General features: G+C 36.1%; 1 protein-coding gene across 2 annotated transcripts in view; it reads right to left on the minus strand.

The window, feature by feature from the left end:
• EDIL3 (EGF like repeats and discoidin domains 3) overlaps positions 1 to 21,546 on the minus strand; it is a gene marked incomplete at both ends in the record, with an annotated part of 431,096 nt that overhangs the window by 327,133 nt on the left and 82,417 nt on the right. The gene's annotated exons all lie outside the window — the stretch shown is intronic.

Genomic DNA, 21,546 nt, shown 5'->3' on the forward strand with positions numbered 1-21,546 from the left:
TCAACAAATAGCCAAGATCTTGACAAGAAGTGGAGAATAATTTAATTATTTTTTGCTGGTTTTGTACCATGCCCTACATGTTTGTTTGGTTGTTGATTGAAACTAGGGACATTCTATCTCTGAGCTACACCACCCAGCCCTATTTTATTTTGTAGCTTGAAACATGGTCTTGCTAAGTTGCTGAGGACCTCACTAAATTGTTGGGGCTGGCCTAGAACCTGCTACCCTCCTTTGCCAACCTCCTAAGTACTAGGATTACAGGTGTGAGCTACCACTTCAGGCTCTACACCCTCTGATTTTGATGTGCTTCTTTCTGATTTCTGATTGTTATAGTTCTGATTTTAAAGTACTATTTGAATTCGAGCATCCTAAGTAGCCAGTAATCACTTTTGTTCCATAACATTTAATCTTTCTACAGTCCTAATTTCCTAGTAATACCCTAGCCCAATTCTCAAAAACATGATTTTAACTAGTTCATGAAAGTATATTTTATGTATGCATTTAATATCCATTGGAAAAAATAAAATCATATTAAATCCATTTTGTGGATAGGATAGTTAATTTTATTTAAGCAATATGTGAGACAATTTAAAGAAAATATAAATTTTCACTTAAAATAGCAATAAATGGATTTAGCAAAAATCCTGATATCATAACAAATGACTGATATTTGAAAACATCTCACCTATGAAAATCAAATAGTAGTAACTATCTATACACACACATACAGAAAGGATGTTCACATATAATAAAGAACCCATTGCATTTTCTATTTTTTTGGGTCTGGGGATGGAACCCAGGGGCACTGACCTCAGAGCTACACCCCCTGCCCTATTTTTTATTCTTTATTTGGAAACAGGATCTCACTGATTTGCAGAGGGCTTAAGTAACAGAGGCTGTCTGCGAACCGTGATTCTCCTGTCTCAGCCTCCCAAATGCTGGGATTACAAGCGTGCACCACCATGCCCGGCTCCCATTGCATTTTATAAAAATGATTCCTTACAATGTATGCTCACAAATGTATATTTTATTTCCAATTTCAAAAAATAATTCAATTTGGTGTAATTTGTATCCATAAAATTTCAGAGGTAAGAGAATCCCAGCAGCTATATAATCCATCTCCCTTGTTCTTTAAATGGGTGAAAAAAAAAAAAAAAAGTATAGCAATGTCCTGACAAGCCACTCAGCCATTGGGAGGAATGGCATCTTTTGAATTGAAATCTTAATCTCTTGATCCACAAGCCAGTATGTTTGTTATTTTATGGTGCCAGGGCACCTATTTCAGAGCTATTCATTCCAATACAGAAAAGCTGAGTCTCTAGTGCTAATGAATAACTAGAAACCAGTCTCCATGAGTCAAGTCTCATACTGTCTACCATCTACAAGGCCACACCGATTAAGAATGTGACAAAACCTATTTCCAGTTTATATTATTTGCAGTTTATATTATAGAGACTTTTTAGTGTCAAAAGTACAAAATAATTGATTTTCATAAACATTTTCTTGCAGTTCATATGACTTACTTAAAGAATCCTCATTTAAAACAATATATTCCACTGGGCGTGGTGGCGCATGCTTGTAATCCCCACACTTGCGAGGCGGAGACAGGAGGATCGTGCAGGTTCGAAGCCAGCTGCGCTGGCTTAAGAGACCCTGTTTCCAAATAAAAATAAAAAAAAATAGGTCTGGGAGTGTAGCCCAGAGGTAGAAGGGGTTCCAGGAACCCCAGTACCACCAAAATAATAATAATAATAATTAATAATAATAATAATAATAAATAAAACAATATATTCCTTTACCAGCACAAGAGGAAATCAGAGGGATATATTTAAGTATGTTCACCTATTTTCAGAAATCGGTTTCAGTATGTATAATTTTTTTTGTACATGTGGTACTGGGCATTGACCCAGAAGCATTCTACCTCTGACCTACACCCCCAGCCCTTTTTTATTTTTTTATTTTGAAATGAGGTGTGGCTAAGTTATAGCACACTGGCCTAGAACCTGTAATTTTCCTGTTTTAGTTTCCCAAGTACTGGGTTCATAAGTATGTGCCATGTATTGTATCACAAAGTGAATTTCCATTGAATATCATTCTCTTTTCTCAAGTGAGTTGGTTTTACTGTGGGATATCTATATTAGATCCTTAAGGCAATCTGAAAAATCATAGAGGCGATGATCTAGAATACTTGCAGCTCAAATATGTGATTAAAGAAGCATCATTATTCACAGACGTGAAATACAAAAGAATTATAACAACAACGCAAACATATTAACTGAATCCCTAGAGGGAGTTAGTGAATGATTTTGATAAATGCATGCTCCAAAACAAAGATCTGATAGGTAAAATGCAAAAGGGAATCTTAAGCATCAACATTTTAACATGTCAAATAGGACTATTAATACTAGCTCAGAGCCTCATTATGGCAAGACTGAATTACTTTTTATTCATTGAATTTATATATTTGCTGCAGGGAGGTCTCCTAGTTTGCATTTTTCATTGCATGAGTATTTAGTACGTTTCCCCCTTGTATTGCTAGGATTCCACTTTCTTACCACCTTCAATCTTTCAAAACCAGCCTAAAATTACACTGATTTAATATTCATATCTTCTTCTTCTTCTTCTTCTTCTTCTTCTTCTTCTTCTTCTTCTTCTTCTTCTTCTTCTTCTTCTTCTTCTTCTTCTTCTTCTTCTTCTCCTTCTTCTTCTTCTTCTTCTTCTTCTTCTTCTTCTTCTTCTTCTTCTTCTTCTTCTTCTTCTTTTCTCTCTCTCTCTCTCTCTCTCTCTCGGTGTTACTGGGGATTAAACCCAGAAGTCATTCTAATTCTGAGCTACATCCCCAGCCCTTTTTATTTTTTTGTATAAAAAATTGTTATAAAAAAATAAATAAATAAAATAAAATGGTAAAAAAAAACTGGTTCTCCCTGAGTTACTGAGAGTATTGCACTGTTGCTTGCAGCTGTTCTCAAACCTGTGATCCTCAGGTCTCAGCCTTTCATGTACTGGGATTGCAGGCACACACTATCATGCCTGGCTCTGATTTCCTTCTCACATTACTATTTGGGCTAGCCCTTTTCCATCTTATTGTATTGTAAGTCATTGTTTTATTGAGTGCTTATTTTTATGTATCTGTAGGTGGAAATTTCAGTTTTCTTAAAGATATATAAGGAATGCTAATTCACATCATAATATAATTACTGGAAATAATGAATCTCTTTCCTTTAATACTAAACCCTTGAAGCATTATCCCTGAAGACTCAACCTTTTCATGTCTACACCAGTGTGATTAGAATTCTAATAATACCTCTTTGTGTCTAGCATACTTTCATAAATAACTCGAAGCAGGTATACAAATATCTTCTTTTTTAAGTTAAATTAATATTGAGGCAGATGTGGTGACAGGCACCTATAATCCCAGTACTTGAGAGGCTAAAACAAGAGGATAACAGGCTTGAGTACAGTCTCATCAAGTAGTGAGACTCTCATCAACCTAGTGAGACCCTGCTTCAAAATAAAAATAAAACAAGTCTAGAGGTGTAGCTCAGAGGTAGAATGCCCCTGAATTCAACCCCCAGTATCACATACACAAAAAAAGTTAGAGCTAATATCAGTTATATAGTTTAGATTAATATCTCTATTAAATAGTTGGAAAGGAACGTAAAAATAGAAGGATAAGGGAATACCTAACAGATATTTTAAGAATGAATAAGAACTTATTAAACCTAGATAAATGGAAGGGAAGAGAATTTCAAAAACCATGTGTGTAAAAAATGAAAGCATAATAACTCGAGGTGCCTCTCTCATGTGTTTCGTCATTCATTCATTCATCCAAATCATTGCCCCTCTTACAATATATATAGACTGAGTCAGTCTGTTTTGATGATTCCTAACATCAAACCTGATGTAACATTAAGATGCAAAACTTCCTTGGACTTCTACAGAATCAGATGTGTAGAATTTTTGGTAGAATTACTTCCTCAAAGACACATACTTATGCAGTAAGAGCTGAAAACTCTCATCCCATTTTCATTCTTTTAACACAGATCACAATATTGAGGGCCTACTATGTTCCCAATATTACATCAGGCATATGGGAAAGGAAAATCATCTGCTGATCCCCAGCGTTAAGAAGGGGACTAGTAATATAGCACATGAGTCTACTATTTCTTTAGATCCTAACTTATCTTGTGGAGAACTAATTTTTCTTCATGGAATGACAAAGAAAAAAAAAAGCAGATTGTCAGTGCATAACATATTTGCCCTGCAAGAGTGCCTTTGCATAAAAGAAAACATAGATATGCTGGCTTCTCTCCTGGAGGAGCAGGAGTCCTGTCTTCTGTTCCTTCGTGTTCTCTTGACTTCTGCGCATGCAGTGCCTAATGATGGATCCTGCGGATGTCCCCTGCTGTTCTTGAAGGCATGTAAGGGACAGTGTTGTGTAATTTAAGGAATATAGGCTATAGGAGTCTGGTCAACCTCTTTTCCCATCCCAGCTTCACCACACCCAACTTTGCTTCCTCAGAAAAAGCTCTGCTGCCTCAGTTTCTTTTTCATTTATTATGGTAGGAGGTTTAAGTGGGATAGCAGAATAACTCATGTAAAACAGCTCACCCAGTGTTTGGTATTTAGTAGGTATTAAGGGGCTATAAATTCACTACTTTCTTTCTCCTTTTTTATGAATGAAAATTTATTCAAATCCAGCACTAAGATATAACTGATTAAGTCTAACTCCCTCCAGGAAGAAAGAATAATTTAAATATATGTGGAGTGATCACATATAAACACTGTCTTAATTATTAGGCAACCCAATCAGTAAAATAAAATTCAGACTTTCCTTAGAGGAGTTCCTTCAGCATCCCGCTGGTATGCTCAAAACTGTTTTCTTCTACTCCCTTAGTAGTCCTGTCATTTAGATTAGCACAAATACCGCAATCTGCAGTTTATATACACATTCTTTATTTATACATAATGGAATTTACAGAGATTACTATCACTGCATGATGCTAAACTTACAAAGGTAGATGTAAACTCAGATTATGCTACACTGTATGTAGTATCTTAAAATTGCTCCATTCTTATTTGTAATTAAAGTGGTTATTTGCAGAGCATTTTGTTGTCGGTAACTTTGCCTCTCAGTTTCTACCACAGATGCATTGGTCTGAAAAGAACTCTGACCGTTCACATCATTCTATCTTGTCCTTTTGCTGCTATTGTGACCTATTTCCTGGAGGTAAATACATGGTAGAAGCTCCTTGAAAACATTTCTCCTGCCCTCTCTGCTGACACATTCTCTTGTCCAACTCCTCCTCTGAAGAATCCATGGCTGCATATTTTCCCCAGACACTCAGGCATCCTGGCCTAAAATAAGCATTGCTGTAGTGCCATTGGACTGATGCACCCCAGCATTTAATCCCCAGGGTCTCCTTTCTGCTATTTAATGTACCACTGCTCAAGAATTGATGCTGTCCAGTTTTCACAGAAGACTGAGAGCAGCACATTTCCTTTGCTTTATGGTGCTTGACGCTTTGGTCCCATTTGCTCTGCACTCTTCCCACATGACTGGAATCATTGAAGGGCAAGGGCTGAGTAAGAGAGAGGCAAACCCAATGTGTCTATGCCTCTGTTCCCTACAAAATGGCAAAGAAAGAACTGTTTTGCTACTGTAGAGTCTTTTGTGCTCTTTGAATATTATTGGATATTGGTTTTCTATCTGAGTCGTGGCTGGTAAAGATCTTTTCCCATTCTGTAGGCTTCTTCTTTAGGTTCTTGATGGTTTACTTTGATGAAAAGAAAATTTTTAGTTTGATGCCATCCCACTTGTTAATTCTTGCTTTAATTTCCTGAGCTTTGAAGGACTTGTTGAGAAAGTTACTGCCTATGCCTATATGTTGGAGTGTTGAGCCTATGCCCTCCTCTAATAACTTCACAGTCTCTGGTCTAATTTCTAAGTCTTTGTGTGTGTGTGTGTGTGTGTGTGTGTGTGTGTGTGTGTGGTACTGGGGGTGGAACCCAGAGGCTTTCTACCTCTGGGCTATACTCCCAGATCTTTTTTTATATTTTATTTGGAAACAGGGTATCACTAAGTTGCTGGAAGCCTCACTGAGTAGCTGAGGCTGGCTTTGAACCTGTGCGATCCTCCTGTCTCAGCCTCCCAAGCGTGGGGATTACAAGTGTGCCACCATGCTCGGTTAATATCTAAGTCTTTGATCCATCTCAAGTTGATTTCTGGGCATGGTGAGTGGTAAGGATTTAGTTTCATCTCTCTACAAATGGATAGCCAATTCTTCTAGCACCATTTATTGAAAAGGCTGTCTTCTCCAGTGTAATATTTTGGCCATTTTGTCAAAGATCAATTGACTAGAGATGTGTGGGTTTGTTTCTGTATCTTCTATCCTGTTCCACTGGTCAGTATGCCTCTTGTGCCAATACCATGTTGTTTTTACTACTATTAATCTATACTATAATTTGAAGTCTGGGATTGTGATGCCTCCTGCGTGATTCTTATTGGTGAGCATTGCTTTGGCTATTCTTGGTCTTTTCTTTCTCCATATAAAGATTATGATTGATTTTTCTAGGTTTATGAAGAATGTCATTGGTATTTTAATAGGAATTGCCTTGAATCTATAGATCACTTTTGGCAGAATGGACATTTTGATGATATTTATTCTGCCTATCCATGAGCATAGGAGATCTTTCTATCTTCCAAGGTCTTCAATTTCTTTCTTTAATGTTTTATAGTTTTCTTTGTAGAGAACTTCAAGAAATGGGCAACTGAACTGAATAGACACTTCACAGAAGAAGAGATACAAATGGCCAATAGATACATGAAAATATGTTCTACATCATTAGATATCAGGGAGATGCAAATCAAAACTACTCTGAGATTCCATTTAACCCTAATCAGAGTGGCAAGCATAAAGAAATCAAATAACAACAAATGCTATCAAGGATGTGGGGAAAGAAGAACTCTTTTACACTGTTGGTGGGAGTGCAAACTAGTTCAACCACTATGGAGATCGGTTTGGAGAATCCTTAGAAAACTTGGAATAGATCCACTCTATGATCCAGCTCTACCACTCCTGAGTATTTTTCCAAAGGGATTGAAATCAGAGAACTACAGTACCATATGCATATCTATGTTCATAGTGGCACAATTCATAATAGCCAAAATATGGAGCCAACCCTGGTCTCGATCAACATACGAATGGATTGCAAAATTATGGGAAATACACACAATGGAATTCTGTTCAGGTATAAAGAAGAACAAAATAATGGCATTCGCAAGAAGATGGAAAAATCTGTAGAACATGTTAAGTGAAATCACCCAAGAGAAGGAATATATGTTTTCTCTAATATACCCAAACTAGGAAGCAATGGGGATAGCAGAGGGACTCCAGATAATGAAGGGGAAATCTCAGCAAAGCTAGAATGGAATAATAGGAGAGGAAGAAGGCTGAAGTTGATTAATGGGGGAGCTACATCCGAATATGAGTAAAAGTATGAATATGTAGCATGTTTAACCTGGGCAGTAATTGTTGGGAGGGGGGAGGAAAAACGGGGAGGAGAGGGCACCAAGCACAGTTTAAATGTATACCATTTGCAATAAAAATAGATAAATAAAAGAACTGTTTCCTGTAGAATCTGGGACTTCTGGTTCTCATTGCTCTTTTCTTTCCTTCACCTTACTGAGCAGGAAGGTTTATTAATAGAAATAAAAAGGATGATAATAGTAACTCCCAATGATCTTATCAGACACAATGAAACTATGAGTGCCCAAAGTGTGTAAGTTGTGGTAAAAAGGCTAGGCTTTAGGATCCACAAACTTAGGTACAAATGCCAGCTTCACAATGCATGAAATTCGTATTTTGCACCAATCCATTCATTGCTCTAGTGTTCAGTTACATCCTCTTAATATTGATTGATTGGCTGCATTTATTCAATTGTGGCTGATATTTTACTAGTTCATTCTAATGATCTGGCTTCTCTACAGTTTCCTGTTTACTGTCCTTCTACCTCTGTTTGTATTGCACTAAATTATGATACTGATGCTGTCTTATCTTAACCTGTAAGCCATTATCTGTAACTGTATTGTTCCATCACCATTTTGCACCATGACTGTCAGCACTGCATAGTGGTAAGGATGTTGGTCCTGCAATTCTGTCCTCACAGACTAGTTTCGACACTTTGGAAAAATCCTTTGAAATCTGTGCTTTGGTAATCACTTCTGTAAGTCACAGGGTCATTATGAGAGTTAGATGTTTGCAAAACTCAGAGAACAGTAGCTGGTGCATAGTCAGTTCTCAGTAAATGATAGATATTATCAACTATTAACTTTCTAAGATCTATGTAAGGGAACTGGCAAGTTTTCTGGCATGCAATATGGTGCTATTTATTAGTTAATTTTCATTCATTATTTCTTACCTTTATTATGGTCAAAAATTCAGATGTGAATTTTACGCATATTTCATGCATAGGCTATTGGTTAACTCGGTTTTAAGTGAAAAAGAATTTGACTACGCACAATGTAGTGTGAAATCTATCTTGTCTGACACCACTTCCTTCCCAAAGATATTCTTCATTTACTTTTGATACCCACCTCCCTGTTCAATAATGGCCAACCCGTTATAATGTATTTTAGACCTTGTTTACTTTTGACTTGTCATTTCCTCTTACCCTAAAATCATAATCCACAGAGAACACTCAACCAGTTATCTATTCTTTGCTTAAAAATGTTAGCTGTCAATATGGTTTGTGGGCAATGTCTGCGACCACAGTGTAGAAATGGTAAAAATGCACTGTGCTTTTTCTGCATGGGCAGTTGAGTACATGCCTTGACTCTAGCTCCTTCTCTTCTGATTTTGATAATCAGAAGCTCTCTAATCCTGGCTTTGATAATAATTATCTTTATCCCCAGGCTATTCAGGTACATTTTCAAATTATGAGATATTTGAAGAACACATAGAAATATAAAGAATAATAAAATAAATGCTTAGATATCTATGACCTCTATTAATATCAAATGTTAGCTGTTTTTCTCTTATACTTTTTAAGGAAAAAACATTAAATGCATACTCATGTCTATGCATCCCTTATTAAATTCCTTTTCTTTGCTCTTTCTGGAGAAGTCATCAATATAACATTTGTATTTGGCATTTTAAGATGTGATTTATTCATTTGGAATTTAAATATGTATCCATACAAATTTAGAATTCAATTTTACTTTCTGAATTTTGAATACAGAATCATACTGAATATATTCTTCCACATTTTTCTTTTTATCTTAAAATAGTATTTTTGAAATGTATCACTGTTTACCCACAAAAACTATATTTAATATATTCTAATTTTATAGTAATCTTATAAATATATCATAATTTATTTATGCCTCCTGTTTATGATTATTTAAGTATGAACTATTTCCTGTTTTGTTTTACTATCACATTTTGGTATGTTTCTCTTGTACATAGTACAGAAATTTCTTTAAGGTACATGTCTAGATCAGTGAGTTGCTGCACTGAATGATATATATATTTATTAAACTATTCTTAAATCATTCTTCAAAGCAGTGATGGCTATCTATATTCTATCACTGTATGTGAGTCTCTACTGCTCTATATCCTAGCCAATACTTAAAATTTTGGGGCTTTTTATTCTCTACAAATCAATAGTTATAATATTATATCACTTTATTGTTTAGTTTGTAATTTCCTGATTACTACTAAGTTTGTTTAAATTGAGGAAACTGGCAGTGATAGTTATGTATCCAATATTAATATCTGATGACTGCCTCTCTGTTACATAAACTATTTCACTTACTCTTTTTTAAAAAACAGTAAATACAGTTTATATTTTGTCAATAAATTGCTCTTGGGATATCTAATCAAATGTTAGATAAGAGGGTACAAATAAACTATATCTATTTCTTTTTTTTTCTTAACCAACATATTACTGTAAAAGAAGGTAAATTGAAGGAATGCTGCGCTGGGCTGATGTGTTCTAAATTCATGTATAAGAGTTCAGAGTTCATAAGGCATCATGGTTCATGTGCTAAAGGCTTGGTGACCATCCTGTGACACTGTTGGGAGGTGGTGGAACATTTAGGAAGTGGGTCCTAGTAGAAAGAGGGTAGGTCATTGGGGGCGTGGCCTTGAAGGGGACTTTGGGACCCTTGTCCCTTCCTCTCATCCTTGCTTCCTGACCACCATGAGCTGAGCAGTTTTCCTCCATCACATAATTCTCACCATGTGCTCCACCTCACCACCTGCCTAAACACTATGAAGCCAATGGACCACGAAGCCTCTGAAACCATAGGGTAAAATAAACCTTTTCTCCTTTTCAGTTGATTTTCTCAGGTATTCTGTCCCAGTGATGGAAAGATGACCAATATATAGAGAGTATACAAATCATGTAAAAGAACTGGCTATCAATATATACTGAGCAAGGCTAGAATTTCTTCTTAATGGCATTTGGCATTTTCTCATATGAGTATTTAATAAGTGGTTGCTGACGATGCCATAACATCCTGGTGATAATTACTAGAATTACTCATGTTCATGAATTAGGCTCAGAAATCATGGAGACTATGGCTGACTGCTCTTCTTAAATGTGTCATTTTCTTCACCCTAACTTCACTTTTATTTTCAGTGCATTATCTCCTCTATAAGGAACACAAAGTACCATACATTTACATGTATTCTTAACTTCTTTTTTTCTTTTTAAAAAATGTTTATTGGTGCTTTTTAGTCATACATCTTAATAGGATAAAAGACTTGTGTAGACATACATGCACCCATTACCCCATTAGCCCTTACCCAATCCCTACTCCATTCCCTCCCCATCCCTCCTCCCCATGCTTGGCTTAGTGCTTGACTTTGATATGTTTAAGTACATCATGTGCTTTAGAGAGTTTCCCACTTCCCCCCTCCCATCCCCTCAATGGAGCAGAATCAAAGACTCAGAAACAAATCCACACACTTATAGCTGATTGATTTTTTAACAAAGGGGCCAAAAACATACACTGGAAGAAAGATAGTCTGGTTCAACATATAATATTGGCAAAATCGGTTAACCATATTCAGAAAAATAGAAATAAATCTCACTTTCTCACCCTGCACAAGAGTCAATTCAAGATAGATCAAAGACTTGGAAATTAGACTGGAGACTGTGAGGCTCCTTGAAGAAGGCATAAGTCCAACAGTACAACACATAGGCACAGATTTAAACTTTCTCAAAAAGACTCCAAAGGCACAAGAAATGAAAAGTTGAATCAATACGTGGGATTGCATGAAACTGCAGAGCTTCTGTACAGCAAAGGAAACTGTCAAGAACCTCAATCAAGAGCAAACAGAATGGGAGAAGATTTTTGCCACGTACTCCTCTGATAGAGGACTAATATCTACAATATACAGAGAACTCAAGGAACTCAGCTCTAAGAAAACAAATAACCCAATAAAAAAATGGGCAAGTGAATTAAATAGACACTTCACCAAAGAAGAAATTCAAATGGCCAATAAATGCATGAATAATGCTCAACATCATTGGCAATAAGAGAGATGTATTCTTAATTTCACACTATATATTTCTAGATTTCTCCCAAAGCCGACTTTTCCTTAACTTCCTTTTCAGCTTAGGTATCTCAATAGTAAGTCGCTATGGCATCAGAAATTGAGGACATTGAAAAGTCAGTATCTACTTTCTCTAAAGATCCACAGAAACATTCAGGAAAAACTTACCACTCATCCAGTTGGACAAAGCAGCACCTTGAAGAGACTCTTTCCCACCCTCATTCCCAGAATTTAATAGTTCACCAAATCTGTCTAATTCTCTGCCTCCTAAATCACAGGATACACTTGCACCTCACACCACTACACCTTAACTCTTAACCTTAGCCCATCCCTTTTCCAAGATTCCCCATGTCCCTGCCTTAGTCTTTTTTTCTTTTAGCACACTGTTGTTCTAACTTGCATCTCTGTGATTTTTAAGTTAATACAGACATCATATATCTTTTCATATTCATTTGTCATATGGTCTATTTAATTTGGATATTTTTAATTATAAATAGACAATATTTATACATTGTATCTATGTAGTTAAATATTAAAATATCTATAAATATATTTACTTAGACATATACTTACATAAATATATTTATATAAAAATATTGAGAGAGAATTATAAACATATCTATACATATATAGGTATATATATATATATATATATATATATATATGTTTATTTTACTTTTAACCTCCTTTAGTTTTCATCTAATAACTTCCCAAATCCCACATGCCTGCCTTGCTTGCCCACTACCCCATCAGTGCTGAAGTACTACTCCGAGACAGCAGGAGACATTTCTTCTGTGGCCCTGCTAAGCATACCCATACCTTCCTTCTGTTACTGGTCCTTTTCCACTAGACCACGAAATTTATGAGAACAAAGGCCTTATCTTTCATCACTTTGTGGTCAATGCCTAGTGAGGTACACAGAGCCATCACCCATATTCAAAGCATACTGGCTGCCATAATCAAATACAACAGATCTAATGAGATGAACATTTCTAAGGAAAGTGATTTTGGGGTTATTTGGTTGATTTTCTTCTTTTGTTCATTTTTACTAAGTAATGTTTCTGCTTGATATAACAATAATGTAAACTTTAAGTACTTCTGGCCTAACACCACAATTAAGAGGGATGCAATAAAAACAAATGTCTTGAGAAATACAAAGACCCAAAAGCATTCCTGAAAATAGACACCGCAGCATATTGCTGTAATGCTACCTTTGTTTTCAGTATAACAAAGAAAACGCGGCCCCATTTCTTCCTGAGAGCTATATGGTTTTTATTTGTAGTTAAGTATCAGTTACCATCCAGAAGACAATGTGAAAAAATCTATAAAAACTATTATTTTCAGTGACATCCTGTATACCAGAGAAAGCTGTGTTGGGATGAAATTTAACTTAACAAAGCAAACAACTGTCAGAAGAAGTCAATACTTACAAGAGTGTTTCTAAAGGTGTGTGTAGGTGAATCTATGTTAAATAGCAGTATGATTAGAGTATATTTAAACTATTTACATAAATAAGTATAACGGTGCACTTGGACATTCCTAAGTGGGTCCTTTGTAAATGTCACACAATCATGAACTCTCACATAGTCACTGCTTTTCATATTAACTCATTAAAAAAACTGATTTATTATGAAAAGAATGGTTAACAATTATAGTAAAATGTTTACTTTGGGTTACATAAATTATAATAAAATATATACTTTGGATTCCCAACAGATATATGTATATATGTAAACTCTATTATATATGTGTGTAACAGATGCCAATTTACCTACATAGAGAGGTGTTAATCTGAAAGCCAGTCGGGAGTTTTCAGTAGCTTAGAGATAAAAAGTATTGCTAGTTATACAGCAGCCATTATGTCTTGGGAACTTGATGCCTAGCACAGTATCTGGAATTCAGTTGGTATATAATAATGGCCAGTTGAATGAACCAAAACCCTTTATCTCTACATTTTAAAATGACTATTGTTTCTATTGCCTGATACCAAATATATTTTAAAAAGAAACAATAACAACAACATAAGTGAATGCTTGACTGAGGCATCTGGGTTATTGAAAATAAACCTACACTTAGCTACTGAGATGTTTGGGTGCACTTGGTATGCATCACTGTGCTCCTCCTGCTTGCTGCTGCTCTCGCTGTGGATTTAATGAAGGAGTGATGGACTGTGGAAGGCCCCAGATAGAAAGCCTGTAAAGGAAAAGTGTCAGGGTGACTGTTCTGTCAGTGGCATGAGGGTTTCAGTAGCACTGATTAATTTCAGTGCCAGTACTCTATATGGAAATGGAGAGATACACGGAGTGCAGAACTGAGAATATTTTCTGCACGTAGTCCTTTGCACCTGTTTGAACATTATTGCTGGCAGCCAAATTTCAACCTATATAATTCCATGGGATTTTTTTTCCCATGGATTTACCTAAGATGAAACTCTTGTTCTGTATCTTTAAATTCTTGCTTTAGCTCTAGGCTTACTGTGAACTCTATAGTCAGGCTGCATAAATATTCCTGAGCTTTGCTTTGTGCGCCAAGCTCTCCTGAGAATAGCACAGGCAGTAGATCCCCGTTAAGGGTTTTAAAATGCCTTTAACTCTGTGATGTCGTGTATTTTCAAATCCTGATGTGTGCTTTAGCTTGCTGAACTCCTCCCATCTTACATTTTTGTATGAAAGAGATAGTAGGGAATAATAATGCCCATCCCGAATTTAAAAGGAAAAGACATAGATATCCAAAGGAAAGAACAGATTTACTAAAGAAAAACGGAATAAATAAAATACTCTCTAAAACATAAAAAGACTAGTCAGCAATAAATCTTGTAGGACAGACTGGTATATCGTGCTTAAGGTCTTATCAAGTCTATATTGAAGAAATTCAGAAGACAGTTGAATTGTGGAACCTATACAATGGGTTTTCTTGCTTTTTTATTTTGTTAAAATTAAGCCAGAACAACTTATTAAATAGGGCAATAGGATGCATGGAATAACATAAAGTTGATTTGTCCTTTCTAAAGTTTCATATATGATGCTTTCTTCATTCATATATGATATTCATTATGTATACAACACACACATATATATGTGTGTTGTATATATAAGGAATATGTATATATGTGTATATATATACATATACATATGTGTGTATATATACATATACATATACATATATACACATATATACACATATATACACATATATACATATATATATATATATATATATATATATATAACAGAGCTCTGCACTGCAGGTTAGAATCAATTAGGCTGGTCCTCAGCTGTTCAGTGTTCCCAGTGCAACAGCCCAGATGTGACTGCTCTTCCCTTGAGGGTTTTAGGTTGACCATCTGGGAACTCTGCCACCCTTCAGTCAGACACAGTTTCATAGCAATTCCAGTACAGAAGGCCAGAGAAAATATACAGAACCTACTGCATGGCATGCACATTCTAGCTATGAAAACATCCCCATAATTTAGAGGGCTGTAACCAAAAAATAATTTTGGTAATGAGTAATGAAGGCAGTCATATAATTTAGGCACAGGGCCTTTTGGTAGGTGATTTATATAATACTTTTGAATGATATAACATATGCATATGTTTTATAAATTGTAGAGTTCTCTTGATTGAAGCCTGTTTTCATTAATTTGCCCCATTATTATAAGGTATATGTAGTAATCTAATTTCTAAAGAAAATGTACTCTTTAAATTTTCACAATAATTGCTAATTTTGCATGTAATAAGATGTAAAATTGTTTTAAAAGAAATCATTAAGAATGTAAGATGTAGATATTTAATTTCAAAGGTCTTGATCTTATCAGTAGCACCTTTTCATAGCATCACTACTCAAGCTGTCAGAATGAAGAAGACAGGTCTGTTTTTCAGAGTCAGAGGATTTGTAATGGTAAATTTATAGGCCAATTGGAGCTTAAATATTTTTCAAATGGTTGCTATCATTACTTAAGAATCCACGATCAATTCTGAAATTAATCATCAATATTACACAACTTTGATTAACTGAACAGTGGGGATTAAAATGAAAGGATTCCTGTGTTGTAATAGGACATATATACAAGCCTGATTTTTATATGGTCATATGGAAATATGTAGAAAATTCTTTGAAATTAAAATCACTGCTTAATGCACCTGTCAATCCTTCATCCTCATCTTACTGGACCACTCAGCAGTGTTTAGCACAGTTGGGCACTGCCTACTTTGCAATATATGTTCCTTACTGGCTCCAATAGTTTTCATCCTGGTTTCCCTCTCACTTCTCTGAGTATGCCTTCCTTACAGCTTCTTTTTCTCTACTCTACTTCTTAATTTTAGAGTGCTCCAGGGCTCAGTACCTGTATTTCTTGTCTTTTTTAAATCTCTCTTCATTCCTTTTGTGATTTCAAGCAATCTCATGGCTTTAAATATCTTCGATAAACTGATGCATGTTAACATTTTTATCTTCATTTGGACATAAACGCTGTAAGTTTCCAGACTTATAAACTCACTTGAATGACTAATGCGCATCTCAGACTGAACATGTCCAGCCTCCTGAACATCTCCCAAGACCTACTTTTCCTGCAGTTTTTCTCATCTCAGTTGATGTCAACTTTCTTCTTCCGGTTGCTCACACCAAAAGCCTAGGAGGTGTTCATGACTCATTATTTTTATTCATGTATACATCCTCTCCTCTCTTCTGTCAGCATTTCTCATTGGCTCTACCTTGAAAATACATCTAGAGTGTGACCATGACTCATCCCTGCACTGCAGACACCAGGGTTCAATACATAATCCTCTTTTGCCTCAGTGATTACGGTGACCTCCTTTCTGGCTTCTTTGCTTTTACTCTTAACCCTTTTTGTATCTTCTCAACATGTCAGCTACAGCAATGCTATTAAAATGTGTTAGATTATATTACCCTTCTGCCAAAAATGCTCCATGTAAGAATTACATTGCAAAATTTAGCAGGGAATATAACCCCAGCCCCATCCATTTGAAATATAGTCCAACATCAACCAGCACTGGACCTGTACCTACTAACTCTATATCAACTATACTCCAAAGGCTTCACCTCTTCCTTTTGTCTCTAAAATTTCATCTCCCACTCTTTTCTCTATTTCTCAGTTTACTCTTGTCACAGGACCTTTGCTATGTCTCTTAATATTTCAGCCATGCCTCAGAATGTTCCCATTTAAATCACTTCCCTCTTTTTTTGCTCCGAGTATGAGAAGACCCAGTACCTTTGTCTTCTGCAGGTTTTTACTAAGACATGCCTTTCATAGAAAAGCCTGCCCTAACTACTCAACTTAAAATTGTGACTCTTCATGGCCCCACATCCTAGCACTTCTCTCACAGAAAATATCAATTATCATACTACAAAGTTTATTTAAAATGTTTGTTTACATATTTCTTCCACATCAGAATGAATATCTACAATGGTAAAATTCTTTTTTTTTTACCCCTAGACTTATTACTTATAAAAGGGCCTTCAGATAATAGCCTCCCTAGAATATTTGTTTAATGAAAGATAATTGAGAGAATTAGAGAAAGTAATGTATACCCTTTAGAAGTGAGAAATGCAGATCAAAGTTTTGGGAATATAGCCAAATCATCTGTCTTATTCTAGATTGCTACATTAATTTTTTGTTATGTCCAAGAAAATTGCTAAATCCAGAAACTTCCCTCCTCTATATTTCTAAATGGATTTGAGAGTATAAGGCCAAACAAGCCAAGAGTTTACAGTAGAAGCTTGGTTTTTGTTTGTTTTAATGTTATATATTTAATTTCCTGTTACTTTTAATAAACTTATTTAAACATTAAGACAATAGTTGAGATTTTTTTTCTTTACATTAGTGATCACAGCTGCTGGAGTCTGTTCCTATGTCTCCTTTAGAGAACTTGCTCTTTCCCTCCTCCTCAGTGGTCACCACCTTTGGTTCCCTGTAACTTCAGTTTTGCATTCCCAAGCTCTTTCTGTCAAGATTGATACCTGCCCCAACTGCCAAATAAATAATAGAGAAGGAAGTCATTCTTTAGTACTAATTTACTCACTTTTCACTTCTTGCGAATTATGTCTGTTTCTGGTTCTTCACCTAAGAAGGCACCAAGGACCCCATGTTTGTGAATCTCCTAGATACTTGTCAGCCTTTCTCCTACCTTTTTCTCCACAACTGATATTGGTTGACCACCTTCTCATTCTTAACACACTTTCTTTGTTGATAGCCTTCATTTTCCCCCCTCCCATCTCTTTGACTATCTTCCTAGATGTTCTTTCTAACATGCAATATATCAAATAGATTTACTAAAGATATTAATAAAAAATTAAGATACTTCCAATTATAAGGTGAGAAGTTACTTGAGCACTAAATTAAGTTGAAACAATGGAAACTTTAATAAATGACTTGTGTAGTATTCCACGTATATTTTCTTACAGATAAATTTAGGTAATAAACTCTGAATACCCCAGTGCCTACTATAAAATTTAGAACCATCATCTTCCTGCCTTCTATGTAAGATATCATGGGAGATGTTTTAGTAAGCCTCTCAGGTACGCCGTCAGAAACAAAGCTTTCATGTTCTCAGCCAAGACTGTGTTTCCTGAAGGCTCACACCTTCTTCTCTACAAACTTCCCTGGTCCAGACAGCTGTCGCTTTGGAGGCTATATTCCTCCCACTGGGACAAACCACATCGAATGGCTGGTTGATTCTGGGGTATAAAACAGCCCCTTTGCTTCAGTGTCACACAACTCTGCAGAGCCATCCCAGCCTCAGAGCTCCTCATGATGTCACCAGAGAGCTCTTATGTAGCCACCCACAGAGAACCTCTTCATCTTCCCAGGCCCACTTCCTTATCCCTGCCAGTGCTTCTCCCAGAGTGAATCAAAAATACAGACTCTGGTGCCCCAGGGATCTCCACCAGAAATATACCATCTCTAATACTGGAGGAACTCAGCATTTATGCTACTTAAAGGGAGACAGATTATTTCACCCACAGAATATGCCACTTTGGCATGAGGATTATTTTGAGCAAAAGGCCATTTGGTAAACACCAGATTCAAAGGGACACTCTGATCTTCTTTGTTCTGTGGTGCAATGAAAAATTAAACATTCTTATTACCAGAGACAGGGAGTTGAGGTCAAGAAATGCCTGTACAAACAGACCTTACTCAAAGAACTCTTATCTTCCTTAGCCTCCCCATACATTTTAGTTACTTTTCCACAATTACCAGTGTTTTTCAAACCTTGTATACTGTGCAAGCATTGAGTTTGCCAAGCCTTTGGGTCTTCATGTATGTGAAAATTAAATCTGCATGCTTTCCTCCTGCGAATTTGTCTTATGTCAACTTAGTTCAGGCCCAGTCAAAGACCCTGGCTTGTAATCCCCGTGCTTGGGAGGCTGAGACAGAAGGATCACACAGGTTCGAAGCCAGCCTCATCTACTTAGTGAGGCTCTCAGCAACTTAGTGAGACCCTGTTTCCAAATAAAATATAAAATAGGTCTGGGAGTATAGCCCGGAGGTAGAAAGCCCCTGGGTTCCACCTCCAGTACCACGCAGAGGCATTCTACACCTGAGCTACAACCTCAGTCTTATCTATTTATTTTTGATATTGTTACTTTCTTCTTGAGGCACAGGGGATTAATTTCCTTACTTTTATGCCAAAAATATTCTATTTTCTTTTTTTCTGGGTTTTTAACATTTTTTTATTTATGCATTGTAGTCATATATCTTAATGGGGTACAAGATGGTAGAGGCATGTATGCACACATCATTTATTTTTTTTTGTTTTGACATAGGGCTTACCAGGTTGCTGACAATCTTGCTCAGTTGCTGAGGCTGACCTTGAAACATGTGATCCTCCTGTCTCAACTTCCCAAGTACTGAGATTAAAGATGTGTACCCCTGCGCCTGGCTATGACTTTTATTTTTTGAAGAACTGTACTCCATTTGTTGATCATGTAAGTTGCAGTAATGTTTATGAATGACTTTCCACTTCTCAAGAAACTACTATCTTTAATAAGTGTCTGTAGGAATGCCAATTTCCTGGCTACATTTATTTATATAATTTTGACCTAAATCATGGTATATCACATTTAAGTTGATTTTGAAGGAGACTTGGGTATTCTAGATGAGTTAAATTTTTTCCTAAAATTAATTATTGTTATTAGAAAACAGAATCAGATACTTTATATCCAATACCCAACTATTATGCCCTATATTGTGTCCTCAAAATACATAGTTTGAATTTCTAACCTCTAGTACATCAGAATGTGACTCTATTTGGAGAGAGGGTCATTAAAGAAGTAAATAAGTTAAAAGAGGTTGTTAACCTATAAAGGCCTGGGTTCCCCCAATACATACTGAATTCCCAACTATAGGTACCATATAATGAGACTGTATTTGGAGAAAGGCCCATTAGAGAGATAAGTAAATAGGTTACTGGGAAAATAATAAATAAGAAGGTAACAAGTAGGTTATTGGGACCCAAATCCATTACAGCAGTGTCCTCATCAGAAGATTAGGATACAGATGCACACAGGAATGAGCACATGAAGACATGGGAAAAGACAGATATTTTTAGCCAGGGAAAAAGAAGCAGCCATCCCTGATGAGACCTTGATATTAAACTTCTGCTCTCAAAAAAAAAAAAAAAAATTGTGTGTGCTCTACTGAAGCTGGAACCCAGAGGCTTTCTACCTCTGGGCTATAACTCCAGACCTATTTTATTTTTTATTTGGAGTTAAGGTCTTGCTAAGTTGCTGAGAGCCTCACTAAGTGACTGAGGCTGGGTGCAATCTTGTGATCCTCCTGTCTCAGCTTCCCTCAGTACTGGGATTATAAACATATAGCAGCATACCTAGCATAACCTCTAAAATTTTGAGTGAATACATTTACTCAAAATGTTTACCCAGTTTGGCATGGCAGCCCCAACCACCAATACATCAGCTTGGCATTGTTGTTACACAATGTTCCCTCTCATCCCTGCCTACTAACAGTAGTTGGAAATATCAATAATAATTATCATCTTATTTACACAAAAATCAAAATTTTATATGTGAACTTTAGAGATTGATTTCAGGATAAAATATTACAATGCTCAGAATTTTAGAACTTATGCTGACTAGGACATAGTGTTCTGGAGCCAGGAAAACACTCACTTTTATAAATGTGCTTTTGTTTAGTTCGCTCAGCTGTGTGCAGAAGAAGCAAAAAACAAGAGAATGGCACAGACTTGTGCAGCCACAGTGGATATTGTCACATCTGTTACAGCGATAGAAACTCTCCATGGCAGAACAACTATGAAGTTTACCATTGGTGGTTAAAGTTAAAAAGTAGCAATACTATCATTGCATTCTTACTATTTTATTTATATATGCATGTATTTATTTATTTATTTATTTATTTATTTATTTATTTATTTTGCAAATCTGGAGATGGAACCCAGAGGCATCTGACCTCTGAGCTACACCCCCTGCCTTATTTTTATTCCTTATTTTGAAACAGAGCCTCAAGGAGTTGCAAAGGGCCTCGGTAAGTAGCTGAGGCTGTCCGAGAACCGCGATTCTCCAGTGTCAGCCTTCCAAATGCTGGGATTACAAACTTGTGCCACCATGCCTGGCACATTCTTACTATTTTTAAAGGTTTGAAGCTATGCTTCCATTAAAATATTTGGCTCTCATACTATACACTTTAAGTGATTTTAAACTAAAGAGCATATGAGGCACTAGAAACTAAGGGACATACTGAATAGACCCAGATATAATAACACAATTAGAGCTGATGATATATTTACTTAACAAACAAAACCACTTTGCAAAGTCAATGAACTTAATTTTCCCAACAACCTTGTAAGCTAACACCATTATTATACCAATTTTACAGTTCAGGAACCTGAAGCAGAGAAGATGAAGGACTTTCTCAAGGTTACTGAGGCACAGCCACAGTTTCAACCCAAGTTTTCTGTCTTTAAAATTTGCCCTTTTAACTACTATGAAG

This window comes from Muscardinus avellanarius (assembly GCF_963383645.1).
Source record: "Muscardinus avellanarius genome assembly, chromosome: 1".
NCBI lineage: Eukaryota > Metazoa > Chordata > Mammalia > Rodentia > Gliridae > Muscardinus > Muscardinus avellanarius.